Source organism: Stomoxys calcitrans, chromosome 4 (genome assembly GCF_963082655.1).
Source record: "Stomoxys calcitrans chromosome 4, idStoCalc2.1, whole genome shotgun sequence".
In the NCBI taxonomy this organism is placed as follows: Eukaryota; Metazoa; Arthropoda; class Insecta; order Diptera; family Muscidae; genus Stomoxys; species Stomoxys calcitrans.
The window spans coordinates 89,823,514-89,848,253 of record NC_081555.1 but is presented as its reverse complement, the minus strand read 5'-3'; the positions used below and the strand labels follow the sequence as shown (position 1 = coordinate 89,848,253).

At 40.6% G+C, this 24,740-nt stretch overlaps 2 protein-coding genes across 3 annotated transcripts in view; one reads left to right on the top strand and one right to left on the bottom strand.

Annotated features, from left to right (window-relative positions):
• Positions 1-24,740, bottom strand: part of LOC106085715 (serine/threonine-protein kinase tousled-like 1) — a 593,262-nt gene that overhangs the window by 152,884 nt on the left and 415,638 nt on the right. The window contains exon 2 of one of the 2 annotated variants that reach the window (XM_013250089.2): positions 1,874-1,984. The exons of the other annotated variant lie outside the window; for it this stretch is intronic. The gene's annotated coding sequence lies outside the window, so the exon portion shown is untranslated. The remainder of the gene's footprint in view (positions 1-1,873; positions 1,985-24,740) is intronic. 2 annotated transcript variants of the gene reach the window in all.
• LOC106085718 (uncharacterized) overlaps positions 1-24,740 on the top strand; it is a 318,067-nt gene that overhangs the window by 124,067 nt on the left and 169,260 nt on the right. The gene's annotated exons all lie outside the window — the stretch shown is intronic.

Below are 24,740 nucleotides of genomic sequence, written 5' to 3'. Positions count from 1 at the left end.
ATCAAAACACAACGTGCAAAATTTCAGTCAAATCGGATGAGAATTGCGCCCCCTAGAGGCTCAAGAAGTCAAGACCCAAGATCGGTTTATATGAGAGCTATACCAGATTATGAACCGATTTGAAGCATATTTAGCACAGTTATTGGAAGTCATACTAAAACACCACTTGCAAAATTTCAGTCAAATCGGATGAGAATTGCGCCCTCTAGAGGCTCAAGAAGTCAAGACCCAAGATCGGTTTATATGGCATCTATATCAGGTTATGAACCGATTTCAACCATATTTAGCACAGTTGTTCGAAGTGATATCAAAATACTACGAGCAAAATTTCTGCCAAATCGGATGAGAATTGCGCCCTCCAGAGGCTCAAGAAGTCAAGATCCAAGATCGGTTTATATGGCAGCTATATCAGGTTATGAACCGATTTGAAGCATATTTAGCACAGCTATTGGGAGTCATACTAAAACACCACTTGCAAAATTTTAGTCAAATCGGATGAGAATTGCGCCCTCTAGAGGCTCAAGAAGTCAAGACCCAAGATCGGTTTATATGGCAGCTATATCAGGTTATTAACCGATTTCAACCATATTTAGCACAGTTGTTGGAAGTGATATCAAAACACTAAGTGCAAAAATTCACTCAAATCGGATGAGAATTGCGCCCTCTAGAGGCTCAAGAAGTCAAGACCCAAGATCGGTTTATATGGCAGCCATATCAGGTTTTGTTCCGATTTGGACCATACTTGGCACAGTTGTTGGAAGTGATATCAAAACAACTAGTACAAAATTTCAGTCAAATCGAATAAGAATTGCGCCATTTACAAGCTCAAGAAGTCAAGACCCAAGATCGGTTTATATGGCAGCTATATCAGGTTATGAACCGATTTCAACCATATTAAGCACAGTTTTTGGAAGTGATATCAAAACACTACGTGCAAAATTTTAGTCAAATCGGATGAGAATTGCGCCCTCTAGAGGCTCAAGAAGTCAAGACCCCAGATCGGTTTATATGGCAGCTATATCAGGTTATGAACCGATTTCAACCATATTTAGCACATTTGTTGAAAGTGATATATAAACACTACGTGCAAAATTTCACTCAAATCGGATGAGAATTGCGCCCTCTAGAGGCTCAAGAAGTCAAGACCCAAGATCGGTTTATATGGCAGCCATATCAAAACATACACCGATTTGGCCCATTTACAATCCCATCCGATCTACACTAATAGGAAGTATTTGTGCAAAATTTTAAGCGGCTAGCTTTACTTCTTCAAAAGTTTGTGTGCTTTTGACAGACAGACGGACGGACGGACGGACGAACGGACATGGCTAGTTCGACTTAATATGCTACGACGATTAAGAAGATATATACTTTATGGGGTCTTGGACGCATATTTCGAGGTGTTACAAACAGAATGACGAATTTAGTATACCCCCATCCTATGGTGGAGGGTATAAAAAACTCCCCCCAAAAAGGACATGTAGACCGTTTTGAAATGAAAGGTAGACTGCAAGTCTGCTATAGCCATTGGGAGTTGAAGTTCTGGGAGGCCTCCCTACCCCACATAGATATGTAGGCCAGTACAAAGGGGGTCCCTTATCATTGAGCTTAAATTTGAATTGGATAGCACTCGTTACCCCTTTTCCTTAATGGAATGTTCATGGGCAAATTTGCAGCAAGCTAATGAACAAATTATTTTTCTTGGGAAAAAGTACTACACCCTTGCTTCGAAACAAATGGCGTCATTTTACCAAAAAAGAAACTAAATTATAATAGATCCACATGTATTTAGTTCACTGACATACATGGAAAACGAAAAACCAAAACAATTTAATAACTTAATTAGTGTTTTTTTTTAATATGCTCTACTCACGCAACAAAATCAATAATTGGTTCTCAACAACACAACGAAGACATTTACGCTTGTAAATCCCATTAAGTTAGTGTCGCTAGCGTTTGTCATCTGAATCCTGATAATCCTTACCTGCAAAGAAATAGAAAATGCCGAAACACAATATGAGGCTTTGGGTTAAAGATTTAATTGCCATATAAAAAAAAAAAATAAAACAAGGAATTACTTAATTTAGGACCCACGCTACTATGCCTCTAATTCGCTAAATAACAATTTGCCTGCGAAAGGATGCCACAAAAAATATTCCAGATTATTCAATTACTTAAAGAAATATTGTGGTATTCATGCCAGACATTGTGGCTAAAGTTAATTTCATTTTCCCCCCAAAACATGCAGACACACTCACACATCCATGTTCAACTTTGGCCAAAGGACAAGCTAAAATCTTCCACTCTCTCAATATTTGTGGTGGGGTATGTGTGTGTATGTATGTGGTGTCCTTGTATACCATTCTAATAGCCCAGAAATTAACTTTCAAAGTGTTATCTAAACGCACAAAAAGTTTTCCGTCAACAAGCACAGCCAACCCAAAATAACAACTATGAGCAAACAAAAAAAAAAAAAAGAAAAGGACAAAAAGCTTCTCCAAAAAATTAATAAAATATACACCCGGACCACAGCTCACACACACAGGCTCAGATCTCCCCCTCTACGAGCCGAAGCAGCTACACAGCAAGCCGAAAAAAGAACGAAATGGAAACCCATAACGGTAATTTGATATTCACCACATTTTAAAGAGAAACAAGAAACGAAAAATAGATTTTTTGGGGCGAAAATACGAATAAGTCCTGTGAAGGAACTTTAAGAGATACTGCTTTAATGCCATAACTTCACAGGCCATGGCACAGACTAAAGCAGACCCCTCCTTCACTGCACTTCTCTCAGCCGCCCTGGAAGGAGTAGAGAGCATCCTTAAATAAAGAAAGTGCTAAAGAATGACTATTCTTAGCACATACCCACACACACACACACACACACACACACAGGCAGAGTTAAAGTTAAAGAGCATGTTGAAGCAACAACAAAACACAAACACACGCACACACACACGAACAAAATTGGCATAAAAATAAGGAAGCAATGTTTGAGGCAAAACAAAAAAAAAAAAAACAACCAATGAATCTAATAAAAAAGGACTTACACACACACACACACATGCAAATGTTTCAATGTAGCATGGTGGAAGTGTGTGTTTGTCGACAAAAATATAACAGACCTAACACAATTCTCCCAAAGGAAGTGAGTGGTGCACTCTTTGAAACTCATCCAACAGATATAGAAAAAAAAAAATGTCGAAACCGAAACAGAGCAAGCACTCGTACAAAATAGAAAGTGAGACAATCTGTTCGACAAAACGCACGAAAGGGCGAAGACATCCATCTACCACTCGATGGATGATGTTCAAGGACACAGTGTTTTGAAAACCTAACAGAGAAAACAGTTGTCCATAAAATAGAAAAAAATTACAATACAGAAGACATAAAATAGAAAAAAAGGCCAAAATATCAGATAGGGCTCAATGTAGAAAAGACAAGTAAAAGCATGCTTGTATACCCCCTATATACCCTCAACAGTGGATCGCATTTGTCAAGGACTTTGCCCGGTATCTTTTTACAGGCAAACACAGGATAATGGATAAGAATTGCCATTGGAATTATAACAGCTTATGAACCGATTCGGGCCAAACTATGCTTGGATGTTGGAGACCATAGCAGATGCCATTGTGTAAAATTTCACACTCATCGAAAAAGATCTACGCCCTCTAAAGGCTCAACAAGTAAAATCAGGAGCTCGGTTTATATGGGAGCCATATTAGGTTATGGACCAATTCAACCCAATTGGGCACCTCTGTTTAAGGTCATAGAAAACAAGTAAAAGCGTGCTAAGTTCGGCCGGGCCGAATCTTGTATACCCTCCACCATGGATCGCATTTGTCGAGTTCTTTTCCCGGCATCTCTTCTTAGGCAAAAAAGGATATAAGAAAAGATTTGCTCTGCTATTAGCGTGATATCAAGATATGATCCGGTTTGGACCACAATTAAATGATATGTTGGAGACCTGTGTAAAATGTCAGCCAATTCGAATAAGAATTGCGCCCTTTGGGGGCTCAAGAAGTAAAATAGGGAGATCGATTTATATGCGAGCTGTATCGGGCTATAGTCCGATTCAGACCATAATAAACACGTATGTTGATGGTCATAAGAGAATCCTTCGTGCAAAATTTCATTCCAATCGGATAATAATTGCGACGTCTAGAGGCTCAAGAAGTCAAGATCCCAGATCGGTTTATATGGCAGCTATATCAGGTTATAAACCGATTTGAACCTTATTTGGCACAGTTGTTGAAAGTAAGAATAAAATACGACATGCAAAATTTCAGTCAAATCGGATAAGAATTGCGCACTCTAGAGACTCAAGAAGTCAAGACCCAAGATCGGTTTATATGGCAGCTATATCAGGTTATGAACCAATTTGAACCTTATTTGGCACAGTTGTTGAAAGTAAAAATATAATACGTCATGCAAAATTTCAGCCAAATCGGATAGGAATTGCGCACTCTAGAGGCTCAAGAAGTCAAGTCCCCAGATCGGTTTATATGACTGCTATATCAGGTTATAGACCGATTTGAACCATACTTGGCACAGTTGTTGGATATGATAACAAAACATGTCGTGCAAAATTTCATTCCAATCGGATAAGAATTGTGCCCTCTAGAAGCTCAAGAAGTCAAGTCCCCAGATCGGTTTATATGGCAGCTATATCAGGTTATGGACCGATTTGAACCATACTTGGCACAGTTGTTGAACATCATAACAAAACACGTCCTGCAAAATTTCATTCCAATCGGATAAGAATTGCGCCCTCTAGAGGCTCAAGAAGTCAAGACCCAAGCTCAGGTAATATGGCAGCTATATCAAAACATGGACCGATATGGCCCATTTACAATACAAACCGACCTACACTAATAAAAAGTATTTGTGCAAAATTTCAAGCGGCTAGCTTTACTCCTTCGGAAGTTAGCGTGCTTTCGACAGACAGACAGACGGACGGACGGACATGGCCAGATCGACATAATATGTGGCGACGATCAAGAATATATATACTTCATGGGGTCTCAGACGAATATTTCGAGTAGTTACAAACAGAATGACGAAAATAGTATACCCCCCATCCTATGGTGGAGGGTATAACAAATAAAAAGGCATTACGTTCGGCCGGGCCGAACTTTGGATACCCATCACCTCGGAGTATATCTGTAAACCCCATTTCGTCACAATCCGGTGAAAATTGGATAACTTAAGCACACAAATTCGATCTGAACCATATTAAGGTCGTATGTCGGGAGGACTCATCCTATTCACTGCTTAAAACTTCAGCGAAATCGGGTAATAACTTAAGCTTTTATGGGCTTCAGACCCTTAATCGGGAGATCGGTCTATATGACAGCTATACCTAAATATAGTCCGATTTGAACCATATTAAGGTCGGATATTGGGAGGCCTTAAACTACTCACTATTAAAAATTTTAGCGAAATCGGGTAATAAATAAAGCTTTTATGGGCTTCAGACCCTTTATCGGCAGATCGGTCTATACGACAGCTATATCTAAATATAATCCGATCTGTACCATATTTGGGTGAGATGTTGGGAGGCTTAGAACTGCGCATTATCCCCAATTTCAGCGAAATCGGATAAAAAATAAAGTTTTATGGCCTTCAGACCCTTTATCGGGAGATCGGTCTATATGGCAGCTATATCTAAATATGGTCCTATCTGAACCATATTTACGTCACATGTCGGGAGGCCTAAAATAACCCACTGTTTCAAATTTCAGCGAAATCGGATAAAAAATAAAGCCTTTATGGCCTTCAGACCCTTTATCGGGAAATCGGTCTATATGGCAGCTATATCTTAATAAAGTCCGATCTGAACCATATTTAGGTCGGATGTCAGGAGGCTAAAAATAACCCACTGTTTTAAATTTCAGGGAAATCGGCTAAAAAATAAAGCTTTTATGGGCTTTAGACCCTTTATCGGGAGATCTGTCTATATGGCAGCTATATCTAAATATAGGCCGATCTGAACCATATTAGGGTCCATTGTCGGGAGGCCTTAAACTACTCACTGATCCAAATTTCAACGAAATCAGGTAATAAATAAAGCTTTTATTGGCTTCAGACCCTTTACCCGGAGATCGGTCTATAGGGCAGCTATATCTAAATATAGGCCGATCTGAACCATATTTAGGTCGGTTTTCAGGAGGCTAAAAGTAACCCACTGTTTCAAATTTTAGCGAAATCGGTTAAAAAATAAAGCTTTTGTGGGCTTCCGACCCATTTTTGGCAGATCGGTCTATATGACAGCTACATCTAAATATGGTCCGATCTGAACCATATTAGGGTCCGTTGCCGGGAGGCCTTAAACTACTCACTGTTTCAAATTTTAGCGAAATCGGATAAATAATAAAGCTTTTATGGCCTTCAGACCCATTATCGGCAGATCGGTCTATATGACAGGTATATCTAAATAAAGTCCGATCTGAACCATATTTACGTCACATGTCGGGAGTCTTAAAATAACCCACTGTTTCAAATTTCAGCGAAATCGGGTAATAAATAAAGCTTTTATGGCCTTCAGACCCTTTATCGGGAGATCGGTCTATATGGCAGCTATATCTAAATATAGGCCGATCTGAACCATATTAGGGTCCGTTGTCGGGAGGCCTTAAACTACTCACTGTTTAAAATTTTAGGGAAATCGGTTAAAAAATAAAGCTTTTGCGGACTTCCGACCCATTTTCGGCAGATCGGTCTATATGACAGCTATATCTAAATATGGTCCGATCTGAAACATATTTAAGTCAGATTTCGGGAGGCTTAAAATATCCCACTGTTGCAAATTTCAGCGAAATCGGGTAATAAATAAAGCTTCTATGGGCTTCAGACCCTTTATCGGGAAATCGGTCTATATGGCAGCTATATCTTAATAAAGTCCGATCTGAACCATATTTAGGTCGGATGTCGGGAGGCCTTAAACTACTAACTTTTTCAAATTTCAGCAAAATCGGATGAAAAATAAAATTTTTATGGGCATAAGGGTTAGGTTAGCGTTGGGTTGAAAAGAGGGTCCAGATATTAATCCGCCCCATGCCTCTATGGACATACACCTAAGCCAGTAATCGGCTTGTTGTGCGCTCTAGAAACTATAAAGTAACCTCTAAAAAGAAAATTTTAAGTTAGGAATTTCGTGCTACTTACAAAATTCTTAATTGTTTTCAATACCACTGCCCTAAGTTGGTTCATGTCTGGTATTGTGTCTCCACCTAAGTGCCCGTTTCTGTTAGACGCGAAAGCCGGACAATGACAAATGAAATGCTTCAACATCTCATCATCTCTTCCCCGCATGCCCTACACATGCCATCGCTTGCCGCACCGAGTTTACATAAGTGAGCTCGTAGTTCAATGTGTCGCGTTATGATACCAATAGCTATACTGACCTCCTTTTTCGATCCTTCTCACGATCTGGATCCCCCCATAGGATTTTCGCCGTCCTACCGACCTCTTTGCTGATCCACAATGTTGCATGCGCATTCGTCGCCCACTCCCTTAACTCGGACTGAGTCGACCCGAAAGGCTTCGGGTTAACCAAGTTTATTGACGGCAGTCCTCTGGCCTTCACCTCCAAATCGTCTGCCCTTTCATTTCCCCTTACTCCGTTAGGGCCCGGCACCCAAACGATGCGGATTTTCCCATCCTCAGAGAAGGCGTTAATGTCCTTCTTACACTGCAAGACTGTTCGTGACCTTACCGTCGTGGTTGTTATTGCCCTTATGGCAATTTTACTGTCAGTAAAGATGTTCACACTTGACGTCCACTTCATGCATTCCGTGATCGCTCAGATCTCCGCCTGCAGGACCGTATTATGGTCAGACAGTCTAAAACAGATCTCAGTCCCTGGGTTCTCAATGTAAACCTCCAGGTCCACTCTATCCTCTAGCTTTGATCCATCCGTGTAACATAATCTTCCAGATGGCAATATTAGGGTTCCGTCAATCCAAGGCTGTGCCGATGGCAGCAGTGGCTCGCACTCGACTTCAAGGTTCATCTGAGGTATCCGATCGGAAACCTCTTCCCGTCCTTCCAGGTTTCCTATCGTCGCCTCGATTATAGCGCGATGGTATGAGCTGCTCCCATCCTCAATCCATTCTCCTATCACCTTAAGTCTCATAGCCGCAGCGGCTCCCTCACACTTAATCTGTATGTCAATGGGTCGGATATCTAGAATAGTCGTCAGTGCCCTCAAGGAAGTGGGACCACTGTGCAAAATTTCATCGAAATCGGGGAAGAAGTAAGCACTCTAAAGGCTAAAGAAGTAAAATCGGGAGAACGGTTTATATGGGAGCCATATCAGGTTTTGGACCAATTCGAACCATATATGGCACCTTTGTTAAAGATCATAGAAAAAGTCCGTGTGCAAAATTTCAGCCAAATCGGATAAGAATTACTCCCTCTAAAGGCTCAAGAAGTAAAATCGGAAGATCGGTTAATATGGTAGCTATATGAGGCTATAAACCGATTCAGACTATGTATGTCATGTAAGTTTAGGGTCATAGAAGAAGTCAGTTAAATCGGGCGGTAAATGCACTTTCTATAGGCAAAATAAGTCAAATCGGGTTTATATGACTGCTACATCAGGTTAAAGGTCGATTTAAACCATACACTTGGTACAGAAGTCGAAAATTATAGCGTAACGCAACGTTTAAAATTTCAGCCAATTTGGTCAAGAATTGCTCCCTCTAGAAGCTAAAGAAGTCAAATCGGTAGATCGGTTTATGTGGCAGCTATTGGGTTGCCCAAAAAGAAATTGCGGATTTTTTAAAAGAAAGTAAATGCATTTTTTATAAAAAAGCTTAGAATGAACTTTAATCAAATATACTTTTTTTACACTTTTTTTCTAAAGTAAGCTAAAAGTAACAGCTGATAACTGACAGAAGAAAGAATGCAATTACAGAGTCACAAGCCGTTGAAAAAATTTGTCAACGCCGACTATATGAAAAATCCGCAATTACTTTTTGGGCACCCCAATATGTGAAAACATGGAGGCCACCGTAGCGTAGAGATTAGCATTAGAGCTGGCAAACTATCGATAATCGCAACATTCGATATTTTCCATAGTTTTAATAATAAATATCGATACTATCGTTAATTTGCCATTTCCTATATTTCAAGCGAAAACGAGAACTAAAAATCAGGAGATCCATTTATATAGAAGCAACATCAATGCACAGACCAAATAAAACCAAGATTAATAAAGTCAGTTGGAAGTCCTGAGAGAAATCATTGTACAAAATGTTAAACTAATCGGATGAAAATAGCGCCCTCTATAGGCGCAATGCATCTTAAAAGATACACTTAATTTTTGTTTAATTTTGCAAAAAATTCAACTTTTCAGATAGGATCCATCGGAAAAATATCAATCGATATTTAAATAGCGCCTTAGAGATGTTTCGCCAGCTCTAGTAAGTATGTCCCCCATGATGCTGAATGCTTGGGTGTGAATCCTGGCGAGTCCATCAGAAAACTCCCAATGCTGGCACTATTTGTGAGGTACTATGCCATGTAAAAACTTCTCTCCAAAGAGGTGTCGTACAGGGGGCTCGTCGTTCGGACTCGGTTATAGAAAGGAGGCCCCTTATCATTGAGCTTAAACTTGCATCGAACTGCACTCATTGATATGTGAGAAGTTTGGCCAATGGTCCATCCGCTTAGTCCAATTTTGGCATACTCTTTCCAACATTTCGGCTGGTATCTCACGAATAAATGCTTCTAAATAGTCTAAAGGTAAGTAGCACAATCTCGGCGGTTAATTGACCGATTCCGAACGTGAAATAAAACGTTCACCGAACTCGAAGTACGGTCCAATGATGCCACCAGCCCATAAACCGCACCAAACTGTGACTTTTTCCGGATGCTCCAAAGCATCTGGCTGATCTTCACTACAAAATCGACAATTCTGCTTATTTATGTACCCATTCAGTCCTCGGTTAAACTGACCATAAAACGGAGGAAGCGCGATGAAATTTCTTAACAGAGCACGCATGTTGCTAATGAAATTCAATAATTTGCAAGATTTATAGACCAAACTGAAGATGTTTTACATTGAAACAAAGCACTAAACGTGAGTGGGGTGTTTAGTGTTGCCAAAAAGATTATAGCTAAAAAACCACCCTTTATGCAAAATTTCAAGCGCCTAGCTTTACTCCTTCGCAAGTTAGCGTGCTTTCCCAGATGGGCAGACAGACAAGCGTGAATTATGGGGTCTCATATGAATATTTCGAGATGTTACAAACAGCATAAAAAAATCCGAGCAAACGACCTTAAAATAGGAAGTGGAGACACTGATGATGCAGACTACAATAAACGTTTAAATTTTCTGCAGAAATGGCATATTGACAGAATTTCCCATAGAGATGAATTTTGATAAAATCTCTATAGAATTGAAATTTTGATGAAATTTTCAAAAATGCTAGATTTTGGATAGTAAACCAAAAACACAAAATTGGTATTAAACTTTGGGTAAAATAACCTGGGGGTTTGTTTGAACTGTTGAGCGAAGCGGAAGTTTTGTTATTTTTCTCCGCTGTTATTTTTCTCTCTGTAACTCGTAGTTATTTGTGGACAAAATTTTAAGGAAAGCTACGATAGTGTTATCCAGTGAAGCGGCAGATCTAGAGCCTGGGACTAGGCTTAGAATGGACTACAAAGACCCAACAGCTACGGTGCTGCTCCAAGTTACACTAGCCGACAGGTCAGCAGTGGCTTTTGACAAAGACACCCGATTCGGGTCTTACGGAAAAGGCCGAACCTATTTTATCTTCGCGTGCCTTTAATTTGTCTAGGCTATAGGCCTTCTCTGGCAAACCATTGCACTCTTTAAGAGGTTGGAAAAATAAAAGGCGCATCGTTGTCAGGTTTATTGAAAGGCTTGGAGCAAATAATTCTAAGACTCTCACCGATAAGGAGAGGGACTCCCTTAAGGGCTGGGAGATTCGCTGCACAGGCTACCGCAAAGGCTACTACACGTCTAAATACGCACTGCAGTCAGCCAAAAGGCTACGGTCGCCAGGATCGAACGATAGTAAGAGGGGTCCAAGAACCTTTGCTTATGTCGCTGGGGACAGTTTGGTGAAGGCTGTTATCGACAAGGGAGAAGAACGGGGTTGCGTACCTAGGAACAATTGGAGTGGGATAGTCAGTGGACTGTTATCCGTATACTCCGATGTCCTTGCAGAATTGCCTGGGCTTCCTCCATCCTGTGACGATGCAGGCTGGAAGCAGGACCGATACAGCCGAACTGCTTTCGGAGCTCATCCGTATACTCCGATGTCCTTGGAGAATTGCCTGGGCTTCCTCCATCCTGTGACGATGCAGGCTGGAAGCGGGGCCGATACAGCCGAACTGTTTTCGGGGATCAACGCTCAGTTGAAATGTACCGTTGCGCCCTAAAGAAGATTGACGAGATCTGGCCAGGTGCGATATTCCTTCTCGGCCAATGGCACACGCTTGGATACGAAGGACTCTCCAGCTTTTGAGTCCATACTTGAGAGACTAAAAGACTGTCCAAACTTTCAACCACCGACTCGAACATTATTAGATTGGATGAGGCTGATGGGGACAGGATACGGGCAGCATTCGTACTAAACTCCGGCTGGCTCGCAAACCTCAACAAGTCTAAAGGAGTTCTTTCCTACGGATCCAACACGTGAGACTGAAGGTGGGGTTGGGGAATCAGAAGACGACTCAGCAGTTGTCAGCTGAACACTCGCCTGAGGAACTATCGACCGAACGTCTGAAGTCTGGCGGATTGCATGAGACTGAAAATCACCCCAGAAGGTGGGGTTTGGGGAATCGGAAGACGACTCAGCAGTTGTCAGAAACTCTCGACCGAATCTCTGAAGTCTGGCGGATTGCAGGAGACTGAAAATCACCCTGCCACGATTAAAACAGAAGGGGAAGACGCCGAGACGGGACGCGACAAGGCCTGTGTGATACGGTTGAATTGGGCTTAAGGTGTGCACCAGCAGAGAAGGACGGAACTCAAAAAGTACTTCGACAGAAGAAATCGTCCACACGGCAAGAGTCCGGTGTCCTGACGAAGACTGGTTCCACACTTTCTCAATCGCCCCTGCATGGGTAAGGAAACACGTGATGACATCATCGTAAGTATGTTGTGAGGATGAACACCTGGCGGTCAGGAACTATCGACCGAATCTCTGAAGTCTGGCGGAGACTAAAAATCACCCTGCCACCATTAAAACAGGAGGGGAAGACGCAGAGACGGGACGCGTCAAGGCCTGTGTGAGCGGGTCATCCGGTTGAATTGGGCTTAAGGTGTGCACCAGCGGAAAAGGACGGAACTCAAAACGTACTTCGACAGGAGAAATCATCCACACGGCAAGAGTCCGGTGTCCTGGCGAAGACAGCTGCCACTACTTTCTCAATTGCCCCTGGATGCGTAAGGAAACCCGTCATGATATCATCGTACATATGTTGTGAGGATGAACACCTGGCGGATTCAGAAGATGGGTCTAACGCAATTTTGAATCCTGGTTATGGTCCGATGCCTGTAGATAAATCTCCACCATTGTAAGGCCGCTTTAGCGGCAATAATGGTCCACCACATGGCAGGGGGCAGGGAGATTTGACGTGCTTCTTCCCCAAGAACCATAGGTGTGTGGAGGAATGGTTCGTGGACTAAGAATTTCAGAATTTAAACTACTCAAGTATACGGGGAATGGGAGACATATAGCCTAAATTCTTGCAAAGAGTAGTCTAAATGTTTTTCTTCTTCCATCGCTAAGCATTGAAGAGTCAGTAGCAGCCAGCCTGGAATTGAAAAGCCTCATCACTGGCTGATATATATGACACACGATTCAGACATGCCGCCTTCAAGCCTTAAGTTGCTGGTTGAAAACGCTTCTGCAGGGAAAAATAGCCTCATTGTAGAAAGTGTTGCTAATGCACATCACCAGATATGCGGAAGTTCGGATATAAACGATAGAGGTGACCTGTCATCGAATATATTATGAGTTGCAATCTGACGATTTGTAATAAAGGGAATAAACCTAACTTTATTGCCAGAAACAGGCAAGAGGTACCAGATGTTACCTTTGTATCGAAGGATATAAGCGGAAGGATATGGGACTGGGATGTGTTAGACGGCCAGAGCTTCTCTGATTATCGTTATATTAGTTTCAGCTTTGGCGAAAATATTGCAGATGTGGTCCCTCGGCTAAACAGAAGATAGGCAGATTGGAATAACATTCGGCACACATTCTGCACGAATATCCCCTCTAGAGCAGAAAAGGAAGTGCAAACTGCGGAGGACATCGATATAGTGGTCAAGCGGATCACAAAGGACCCGTTTGTATAAGCATGTCCTAGCGCCAAGCCAAGGGGCAAATAGTGAACCCCAGAACTGGTTGGTCTAAGGAGGGGCTACAGAAAACTCTTCCAACAGAGCGAAAGCCATAAGGACATCTCACAATTAGAAGGTCTATAAGGCTGAGTTTAGAAAATAAAAGGGCGAGCTGAGAAAGGCTAAGAACAAATTCTGGGTTGACTTCTGAAGCTCCAGAAGTCAACCCTAAGTAAAAGATGATGCTAAACTGGAAACCTATTACGGTATGAGAATGTATGAACAATGTCCAGGGAGAGAAAACACCAGAATCACTCATTGATACACATTTCCCGGGAAACTCTCCAACGGACAACATGGCGCCAGAAAAAGTTGTCACTGATATGTAGGAGCTAGAGCGCATTTTCCTTCTTCTGTTCTTGTGGCACAACAAAGGACGAAAACTTTTGAGTGAATCTGTTGGCAGACTACCACAAACTAATCTTACCTAAAGAAATTTTGAATAAATTTTCTGTAAAACCCAATTTTAACAAAATTTCAATAAAATTTAAATTTTGACAAAAATATGGCACAGAAATGAAATATCGATAAGATATTAAGAGCTACGATATTTTGAAAAAATATCCATAGCCAAGAAATGTTGACAAAATTTCCTGTAGCAAAGAAATTTTGGCAAAATTTCCTATATTTTGTTTTTATTGGGTTGCCCAAAGAGTAATTGCGGATTTTTTAAAAGAAAGTAAACGCATTTTTAATAAAACTTAGAATGAACTTTTATTAAATTTACTTTTTTTACACTTTTTTTCTTAAGCAAGCTAAAAGTAACAGCTGATAACTGACAGAAGAAAGAATGCAATTACAGAGTCACAAGCTGTGAAAAAATTTGTCAACGCCGACTATATGAAAAATCCGCAATTACTTCTTGGGCAACCAATAGAATTTAGTCCAGCTAAGGCCCACGAGATAAGTTTTTGTGTCTAGCGTTTAAACAGTCTGCAATAATTTAAATTTTCTCATTCGCCTTAAATCTGGCCTGGTATACGGTGCGTCAACTAACCTATTCAATTGCTGGGAATTCACACTGCCAACATGTGCCCGTCTGCCTGTCTGTCTGTCTGTCTGTCTGTCTGTCTGCCTAAATGTCTGGTTTACTCTGTACGTTCGTTCGTCCTTCTGTCTGACACCAAACGGAAATTTATGTCACTACCAACACGACTCCTCTCTCGTTATGTTGCAGTCAATACAAGCATTAGCACGAGTAAGCAAAACCAAAACAAAACGAAAAAAAAAGCCATCAAATGTTCTCTCTTTCTCCATTTCAACGAAAAATTTTTGCACATTTCGCTTAGGGCTGTGTGGGGGCCACCGTCTCTCGAGCCCACAGCATATGCTTTGCCACCCACAATGTGCTGCAATGTGTGTGTGTGTGTGTGTGCGTGTGTGTGCAAGGCACACAAGGACTTCTGTTGGATGATGGTGATGATGAGACTGGCAACCGGAACAAAACAAAAACGCAGCAGGGCAACGAAAAACGAGAGAAAGAGTAAAAAGTACACAAAAAGCCAAAGAGCAACACAGAAGAAGAAGAAAAAGCAAAACAAAAAAAAGGAGAACAAAAAAAAAAAAATAGCAGGGAACAAACAAACACACATACGCAAACATAAAAAGGAGCCAAATATAAACTTTTCTAGTCATGCCAACTGACGAAGACGACAACAACGACGACGACGACGACGGCGACGGCGACTACTACTTCGTATGAAAATTAATGGTGTCTGTAAAGAATTTGTTCCCATAATATTTGTCTGTTTGTTTGGGTGGGTGGGTGAGTGAGTGAGTGAGTGAGTTAGTATCGGAGCATTGTGTGTGCGTTTAAGAGAGTGTCGTCTTCCTTTTTGTGTGCATAAATATGGGCGGCAGGTAGGGAGGAGGCATCCATCCATCCATAAGTGTGCGTTTGCCATGTTGTTTTGTGTGTGTGGAAGTTTATTTTGTCATGTCTCGGCCCTTGGAGCGAGCCACATGAGTTGGTTTCCTGCTGCTGCCAACAGTTATAGACATTTCACAGTTTTATAACACTGTAATCATGTAATCCCACCACTTAAGGGAAAACATATGATGTCTCGTTTTGGGGGAAAGCTGTAAAATTCGAGGTTTTCCACACAAACACATGCACAGCGGTAACCAGCGGAATGATTGTTTTTGCAGCAATTTGTTCAGAGATGGAAATTTAAGGTGTTCCTACTTCTTGTGTCTTTAAAGGCAGCTTAGGTTCGAAGATGTGATAAGTCAGAACTTAATGAAAGGGGTGAGTTACTTGAACTTGAGAGCTTGCCAAAGCAGACAAGGTAGTACTTTGAAGTGTTTGAGAGAGAGATTCTTCGAAAAATTTAAGAAACAGTCTGAATGGTTAAAAGTATCAAAGTTGAGTTGCCTACGTCATGTTGTCAGAATGAATATGGAAGCTCCCATGAATAAGTCCTTCGAAGCTAAACATTGTGGAAAAAGGGGAAGACAAAAACTCCGATGAAAAGACCAAGTGGTAAAGGATCCCTTAAAACCTTGGTGTCAGAAACGGTGAATGAAGAATGAAGAGATACAAAGGATATTTTCAGTTCAAAATCAGAAGAACCGTACAACATGAAAGCAAAAGATTTCCAACCTATTAGTTTGCCATCCTTAATGCTCAAGAGTCAATAGAAGTCGAAGATACATATTTTAGGAAGGAACCTTTGCGAGATCGCCTAACTCAACAACGGCACACCTATAACACAGGAACAGCCAGTAATGACCTAGTGGGCTACATCGAACTTTAGATACTCCACAGAAAAAGAAAATAAAAATCGGTTTCAATCACCAAATTAATTGATCAAATAAATTTTTTAATTGAAACTGCTTCAATTACGAAAATGATAATATCAATCACCGTGTTTGAAGGAGTCACTGAAAAAATGGTCAATAAACAAATAAAAAGGCGTTAAGTTTGGCCGGGCCGAACTTTGGATACATACCACCTCGGGTATATGTGAACCACATTTCGTCAAAATCCAGTGAAAAATGGATACCTTTGCCCCATAGCAGCTCTATAGATATCATCCGATTTAGACCAAATGCTTATAAGAACAAGTCATTGTTCAACCGAGAGATCGGTCTATATGGCAGCTATATCCAAATCTGGACCGATCTGAGCCAAATTGAAGACAAATATCGAAGGGCCCAACACAAGTCATTGTCCCAAATTTCGGCGACATCGGACAATAAATGCGCTTTTTATGGGCCCAAAACCTTAAATCGAGAGATCGGTATCGGTATATATGGCAGCTATATTCAAATCTGAACCGATCAGGGCCAAATAGAAGAAAGATGTCGAAGGGCCTAAGGCAAATCACTGTCCCAAATTTCAGCAAAATCGGATAATAAATGTGGCTTTTATGGGCCTAAGACCATAAATCGGAGGATCGGTCTATATGGCAGCTATATCCAAATTTAGACCGATCTGGACCAAATTCACGAAGGATGTCGAAGGGCTCAACGCAACTCACTGTCCCAAATTTCAGCAAAATCGGATAATAAATGTGGCTTTTATGGGCCTAAGACCCTAAATCGGAGGATCGGTCTATATGGCAGCTATATCTAAATTTGAACCGATCTAGGCCAAATTGATGAAGGATGTCGAAGGGCTCAACGCAACTCACTGTCCCAAACTTCGGCAAAATCGGATAATAAATATGGCTTTTATGAGCCTAAGACCATAAATCGGAGAATCGGTCTATATGGCAGCTATATCCAAATTTGGACCGATTTGAGCCAAATTGACGAAGGATGTCGAAGGGCCCAACACAACTCACTGTCCCAAATTTTAGCAAAATCGGATAATAAATGTGGCTTTTATGGGCCTAAGACCCTAAATCGGCGGATCGGTCTATATGGGGGCTATATCAAGATATAGTGCGATATAGCCCATCTTCGAACTTAACCTGCTTATGGACAAAAAAAGAATCTGTGCAAAATTTCAGCTCAATATCTCAATTTTTAAAGACTGTAGCGTGATTTCAACAGACAGACGGACAGACATGTCTAGATCGTCTTAGATTTTTACGCTGATCAAGAATATATATACTTTATAGGGTCGGAAATGGATATTTCGATGTGTTGCAAACGGAATGACAAAATGAATATACCCCCATCCTTCGGTGGTGGGTATAAAAAAGTTCCATAATCAATTTAAAAAATGATTGAACATTTTTAAATTTCAATTAATTTTTTAATTGACCCAATTAATAAAATGATTGAAAATTTTTCGAAATTTTCAATTAACTTTTTAATTGATTCAATTAAAAAAAATGATTGAAATATTGTGAAACGTTTCTTGAAATCCGGTTCGGCTGCCATGTGATTGCTACAAATTTAAAGAAATGTGTGACGTATGGGCTATTGACATGTCCTCAGGTATAACGGAGGGGACGATATGTGCTTAAGTAAAATCAAAATCGGCTACAGTGTAGATTTTATAAAAGAAGGGATATAGGGTCTAAAACCAATTTGTAATTCAATGTGAAAAGTAAAAAAACAAATCAATCACGATTGTTATTGAAAACTCTTTCAGATTCGATTAAACGATTTATTGAAACAATTAACTTTTTAATTGAATATTGCACAAATTTCAATCACGACTGTAATTGAAAAACAGTCATATTCAATTAAAAAAATTATTGAATCAATTAATTTTTTAATTCAAAACGATTTTATTTTCAATTAAATTTTTAATTGAACATTTTTAAGCGATTTTTTCTGTGTAGTACTGAATTTCCCCTGATTATTCCATTAAGGAACTGGGGATACTTCTCTCATTCCAATGAATGCAGTCCGATTTAAGTTTAAGCTCAATGATAAGTGGCCTACTTTGTCATACCAAGTCCGAACGATGTGTCGTAAAGCGGCACCATTTGGTAAAGAAGTTTTAACATGGCAGGATACCTCACAAATGTAGCCAGCATTAGTAAGGGGATCGCCACCGTTGAACATTTTGTTGATGTTCACGATTGAGCCCAGGTGTTCGGCGTCATAGGCAGAGGCTTCCAAGAATGTTGGATAATGATAGCATTTCTTGACATTGATGGTGCTTCAATAACTTTGAATCGACCACAATCAAAAAGGCGCAGGAACCTCTTTGCATCAATACTGCCAGAAATAAGTTTGTTAACAAATTACTTACTAAAAGATGCATTAAGGCATTTTTGGGATCTGTAGATATAGATGGGAAAGTAGAGGGATACCTCAAGGAGATATGCTGTCTTCACTTTAGAATATAGCCAATTAATATTTATATTATAGTCTCTTAAAAAAAGGGGGTGTAAAAGGGTAAAGGGCCTACGGCCCTCTTCTGATTGTTAAACGTCCGGTGCTTAGAGGTTATGAAGTAAGTTATGGAGTCGGGTGGTCGGCGATGGTGAGAATTATGGGGAGGTTGTCTGATCCCAAAGAAAAGACGGCTTGCCAGGATACCTCTCACAGGAGATCACGGCATGCAATGGAAATGTTTGGCGAGCTGCTACACCTCATCGTAATCCTATTGGGGGCATCCTCATGTACCGTGCAAAACGTGAAGCCTTCAATCTGCTCCGTCAAAGCTATGCCCCTCTGATCGCCACCTTGGGGATGTGGAATGCCATGAAATGTGATGCGCATTAAAATCTCCTACAACCAGACGATTATGGCCCGAGAGTAGCCCAGTTATGTCGGGCTTATAAGCTTGGCCATTAATTGGGTCACAGCTACCAACCTGCGGCATGCACACATTGTATAGCTCTATCTCGGCAGTACGTAACTGCTATCCCCATGCACTCCATGTTGGGGTCATCAGTGCCAGGCGCAGGCGAGGTGGGTCTATACTGCACGGAATGGTGTATCACGAAGGCTAATCCCCACCTCCATTCCTTAAACGATCCTTAGGTAGCACATGAATCGCTGCAACCAAAATGTTCTTCCAACTCATAATATCCACTATCTCGTCGATCTTGCCTCAGAGACCGTACACTTCCCCGCACTGGCCTAGCAATATTGGGGCTGGGATGATGCTGTTGTGTATATTGCCGCCCGGGAGAGGTCGGGGGGTCACATATTCTGATGACGAGGAGGCAGAAGGCGACGACAACAACACTAGTGACCCACTGCCGTCTATGTTCCCACAGCACTTTGCAACATATTCAGTATGACTATACTACTCCCGTGGTGACGTAAGGTCAGAGCAAGATCGGAAATCAATCCACTCCATGCACCGTTTACACTTCAACGCCTCCGACCGATGATGGAGACGGTTCTGGCAAACCGTACAGAACCAGAGTCCGGGGTTCTTTTAAATCGCGGCACAGACCAAAATCGTGCGAAGAAGGCACTCCGGCATATGCCTCTCCCATGACGAAAAAAGGACGAACACGTACACTGAGGCGGCAGCCCTTCCCGATGATAACTTCATCGGGTCAAGCCGGTGGCACAACCGGCTGCCATGGGATTGCTTTAATTCGTCTAGGACAGAAGTTGGACTTTCAGCTTGAGATATAAGATACTTCGGCAGCACTTATCTCTAAGAGAGGAGAGAAAATTCCATTTATTGAGAGCGCAAAACATCTGGGGTTTTGCAGGACAGGAAATTGAACTTTATATTCAAAATTTTAAAAATAGCGAAACAGGGTTATGCCCTTTGCACCTACAAAAGAGAAATTGGCAAGAGTGCGGGGCTTAAACCGTGTGTCATGTATTGGCTGTATACTGCAGTTGTCAGACTTTTTATGCTATATGGTGTTGCGGTCTGGTGGACAGCGCTCCAAAACCACTATTCCAAATCCGCCATATCTATTCACATCTGCATCTTATATAATCTTCTCCAGAAGGATATTAAAGAGATAAACTGGATCCTTGTCAAAAACCTCGTTTGGTATTGCATGGTTCCGAGAGATTCTTTCCTATTCTCACTGAGGAACGTGTGCCAGCAAACGCCATACTGCAGACCCTTTTCGGGTCTTTTCCAGCATCTGGCGAAGTCTGAATATCTGCTCTGTTGGCGCATTGATCAGGCCCAATTTTCTCATTGACTTTATATCTTTATCTTTCACACAGAACGCTCGAGAGTATCTTATATGGTGTGGGGAGGAGACTTATTCCTCTGTAGTTGGCACATTCCTTGTTGTCTCCTTTCATGTATATGGGACATAGTATTCTGATACGCGTTCTTCTAGTCAGATAGCGCAGAAGAACTGATGATGCATATGACTTATCATCATATCGCCTCCGGTCTTCAAAGCTACTTGGATCACATTCCGAGTAGGATATAAACATTTTACACCATCATCAAGTATTGCTTCTGCGGTATACTCTTCGCCGCCATTGTCAGACACTGGCAGCTGGGAAAAATGTTCTTTTCATATCCCAGGCAGACTATCAAAGTCAGTTACCAGGATATATCAGACTATATCTTGATATAGCCCCCATATAGACTGATCTCCCGATTAAGGTTTTAGGCCCATAAAAGTCGCGTTTATTGCCCGATTTGACTGAAATATGGCACAATGAATTGTACTTGGCCCCTCTGTATTCTTGCTGAATATATATGTGTAAGGGGATCCATATTTGGATATAGCTGTCAAATATATCCCAATTTCCCGATTTAAGATCTTCGGCCAATAAAAGGTAAATTTATTAATGTGAAGACATAAACCGCTGACTTAACAGTCCTCTGTTACAGGCAGAACACTGTTAAGCAATTTTGCAGAACACTGTTAAGCAATTTTGCAAGCAAGGCGATGAGGCCGGTCTCAAACGACAGCTTGGGAAGCCTTATGCGTTTTTCAAAATGTAACACATTAAGATCTCTAAACTTTTGCAAGCGTTTTTACCAATTGTCGAAGCACCTTTGCCACTCTGATTGAGGTATCTCCAAACCATGCATTCTCAAAGCATTAACCATTCCTTATTAACTCCTCTTTATTACTATTTCTTATTATTTTCAAGATCTTATTTTTGCTTTTTTGTGTTGTTTGAAATTAACCCTTCATGAAGAAATAATTTTTTTTTGGAATTAATTGCTTAAAAATTGCTTTACAGTGTTCTGCCAATGTCAGTAACAGAGGACTGTTAAGTCAATGGTTTGTGTCTCCACTATTTTAATTCGGAATTAATCTTCACTCACATCACATATTATCCGATTTGACTAAAATTTTACACAGTCGGATGTGTCTTAATCGAGTTTGGTTTTTATCGGACCATTTTTGTATATAGCCCCCATACAGACCGATCTTCCGATTGAAGGTCTTTAACCCAAAAATGGATGCGATTTTGCTGAAATTTAGTATAGTGAGCTATGCTAAACCACTACAACCCTATGGTCTTGAACCCTTTTAATTGATCGATGCATAATAATTTTCACAGAATTTTGACGCAATGTGCTTAATTTATATATGCTCGAGGTTGTGGGTATCCAAAGTTCGGCCCTGCTGAACTAATGTCTTTTTAATTTTTCGTTTCTAAATGAAATTTTTTAAGTGTAAACTATGAATGTGTCGCTTCACGTTTGAAAATTTTTGGAAATTTGGTGTCCAAAAACCCTTGGAAGAACTGGAACTGGAATTCGGGCGGTAACGCTTGGTAGGGTCTATGTCAAAAGATGGTCCTATCTTGATGGTTTTGGTTTGAATATTTTTTTGTCTTTAATAAACGAAAATGCTAAAATACGGTCAAAACGTAAAAAATAGGTGAAATTGGGCGGTATCGCACTATGAAGGCTACACTCAGAGAAATTTGTTAGTAAAAACTGGAAAATTGTTTGCTATAACAGCAGAAAGTCTGCTGAAAATGGGACAGTAGTAATTTTTTGCCCAAACAGCAAACATTTTCCGCTGGTTTCAGATGGTAAAAAGTTAAAAAAAGTTCGAAAACTACTGTGGTACAGGGTACTATAACTTAGTGAATTAGTTTGCAACACCCAAAAGGAAGAGAGATAGGCCCATTGATAAGTATACCGATCGACTCAGAATCACTTTCTGATACGATTTAGCTATGTCCGTCTGTCTGTCTGTCCGTCTGTCCATGTTAATTTGTGTACAAACTACTGGTCGCAATTTTCATCAAATCGTCTTAAAATTTGGTATGGGCATGTTTTTCGGCCTAGAGACGAAGCCTATTGAAATTGCAGAAAAAAATCGGTTCAGATTTGGATATAGCTTCCATATATATGTTCGTTCGATTTGCAGTAATACTGCAATAAAATGGTCATTTATAAACCGATTCTCATGAAATTTGGCACAAAGGATTTGCTCTTGCCTCTCGACATTACTGGTGAATGTCATGGAAATCGGTTCAGATTCATTTATAGCTGTCATATATGTATATCGCCCGATTTTCAATTCTAGATGCATTGCAATCGCATTTTTTGACCAATCTTGCCAACATTTTGCACAACGGTTTCATCGCCTACTACTACAATATCTGAGAAGTTTGCTCGTAATCGGTTCAGTTTTAGATATAGCTCCCAGATTTTGGGTAATTTGCATTAACGTTGTCATTTGTCAACCGTAGTCATTGCAGTTTGAACATGTTTGCTCGAAATTTGATACGGATTGTTTAATAGCCCATCAGAAAACATCCGCCGAGATCCATCAAAATTGGTCCAGAATTGGATAAAAAGCTCCCACATTGTACTTATAGGGTAGGTGTAGGGTATTATACAGTTGGCACCGCCCGACTTTTGCCCTTCCTTGCTGGTTTTTTAAATATCTTAACGGCTTTGTTCACCAAACTTCATGTTAAGGCCTTAAAATAGGTTTAGTTGTTAGGTCTCTAAAGGAAATTTGTCAAATTAGCCTATTTGAAATCGGCTTTAAGTTTTGTGAATGACGGTGTAAATCTACAACTTTTCGTTTTAAAGTTAAAGTTGAGCTGCAAGTAATAGTAACTTCCCATCTCTGGCTTGAGAGTTTCAGCATTACAATATTATTATTTTTCCGGCTATGAAAATTCACCTCAAATGACTAAGAACCACAGACACACAATACACTAGGAGCAAAACAAAAAAAAAACACCATCATCCTAAATAAACGGTCTTTAAAGAGAGAAAGATTTGCAGAGAAAAACTAGCAATCACAAAAACAGAGAGGAGACGTTGTTGTTGTGAAGAAAATAAATGAGCCAAATGAAAAAAATGGTGTTGGGGACAACAAAAACAAAAACAGCAACGGCAACAAAAACACAATATAAATATTAAATTGATTTGATTATCAATGTTTTTAATTAAAATGACAAAGGACAATAAACTCAAAAATTGTTGCCATATTAGGTTAATCAGGCATTTGTCGCTGCTCTTCAAGAGAAACTGGCAACGACGAGCCAAAGAAGAAATCTCGGTGACAGAGTGGTGAGGCCATCATCGTAAACACAATGAAAAAGTTTCCAAATTAACAGGCAGATAAAGAGATATAATCAAAACAGTGTTAAATTTGTAACTTTATACACAACAACAAATAGCAAGGAGTGCTTTAAGCACAATGTAATTGGGAGAGTTGTAATGCGGCGGCCAGAGTGAGGCAAAGAGAGACAGAGAGAGAGGGAGCGAGAGATGGTGGCACAAAATAGGAGGGTCGGGTCATGGCAAGCATTTTTTTTTGTACCATCAAAAATTAACGTATCTTTAATGTTGAACAGCATTGGGGTAAACATATTTCTGCACTACCTACTGGCTGACTTGTGTGGGTGTTGGGTGGGTGGGGATGGCTGAATAGGTGAATAAGTGTGTGCTTGTGTGTGTGTGTAGTTGTGTGTATGTTCATCAAAAGGTAGTTGAAACATCGTCGTCGTCATTTAGTCATCGTTGTTGGTTGTCGTTCGGTCGGTCGGTGGTTTGTAACTGTTTCCATTTTGCCACTCTACGTTACGTCGTTACGTGTTGTTCGCAGGGGTTTCCTTTATTCATTTTGTTGTTGCGGCAATATTATTCTTCCGTTTTCACTTTAAGTCTATAAATGTGTGGCATGGAGTAATTGTGAGTAGAATGAGTGTGGCTGTAGGTCTGCGTGCGTGTGTGTGTGAACACAGGATGCATACCGGAAAGGAAATACCCACAAAATGAAAAAAAAAAAAAACATGAATAGCTAGCACGAAAAGTACATTTTTATTCACCTCTCTCTGACAAAACCTGCCACAAAGTTAGGGCCGTTCATCGGGGGGGAGGGGGAAAGACTTGAAAGGGTCCAGCAGCAGCACAGATGAATGTTTTATGCTGTTTTTTTTTTGTTTTTCAACCATGTTGTGTGGGAGGTGTTTGTAAGGTGAAGGCAACGAGGGCAGGGAGTATGGTGGGTGGGGGGGGGGGGACATATTGCTACCATTCATGTTGAATTTCTATATTACAAAGTACATATTT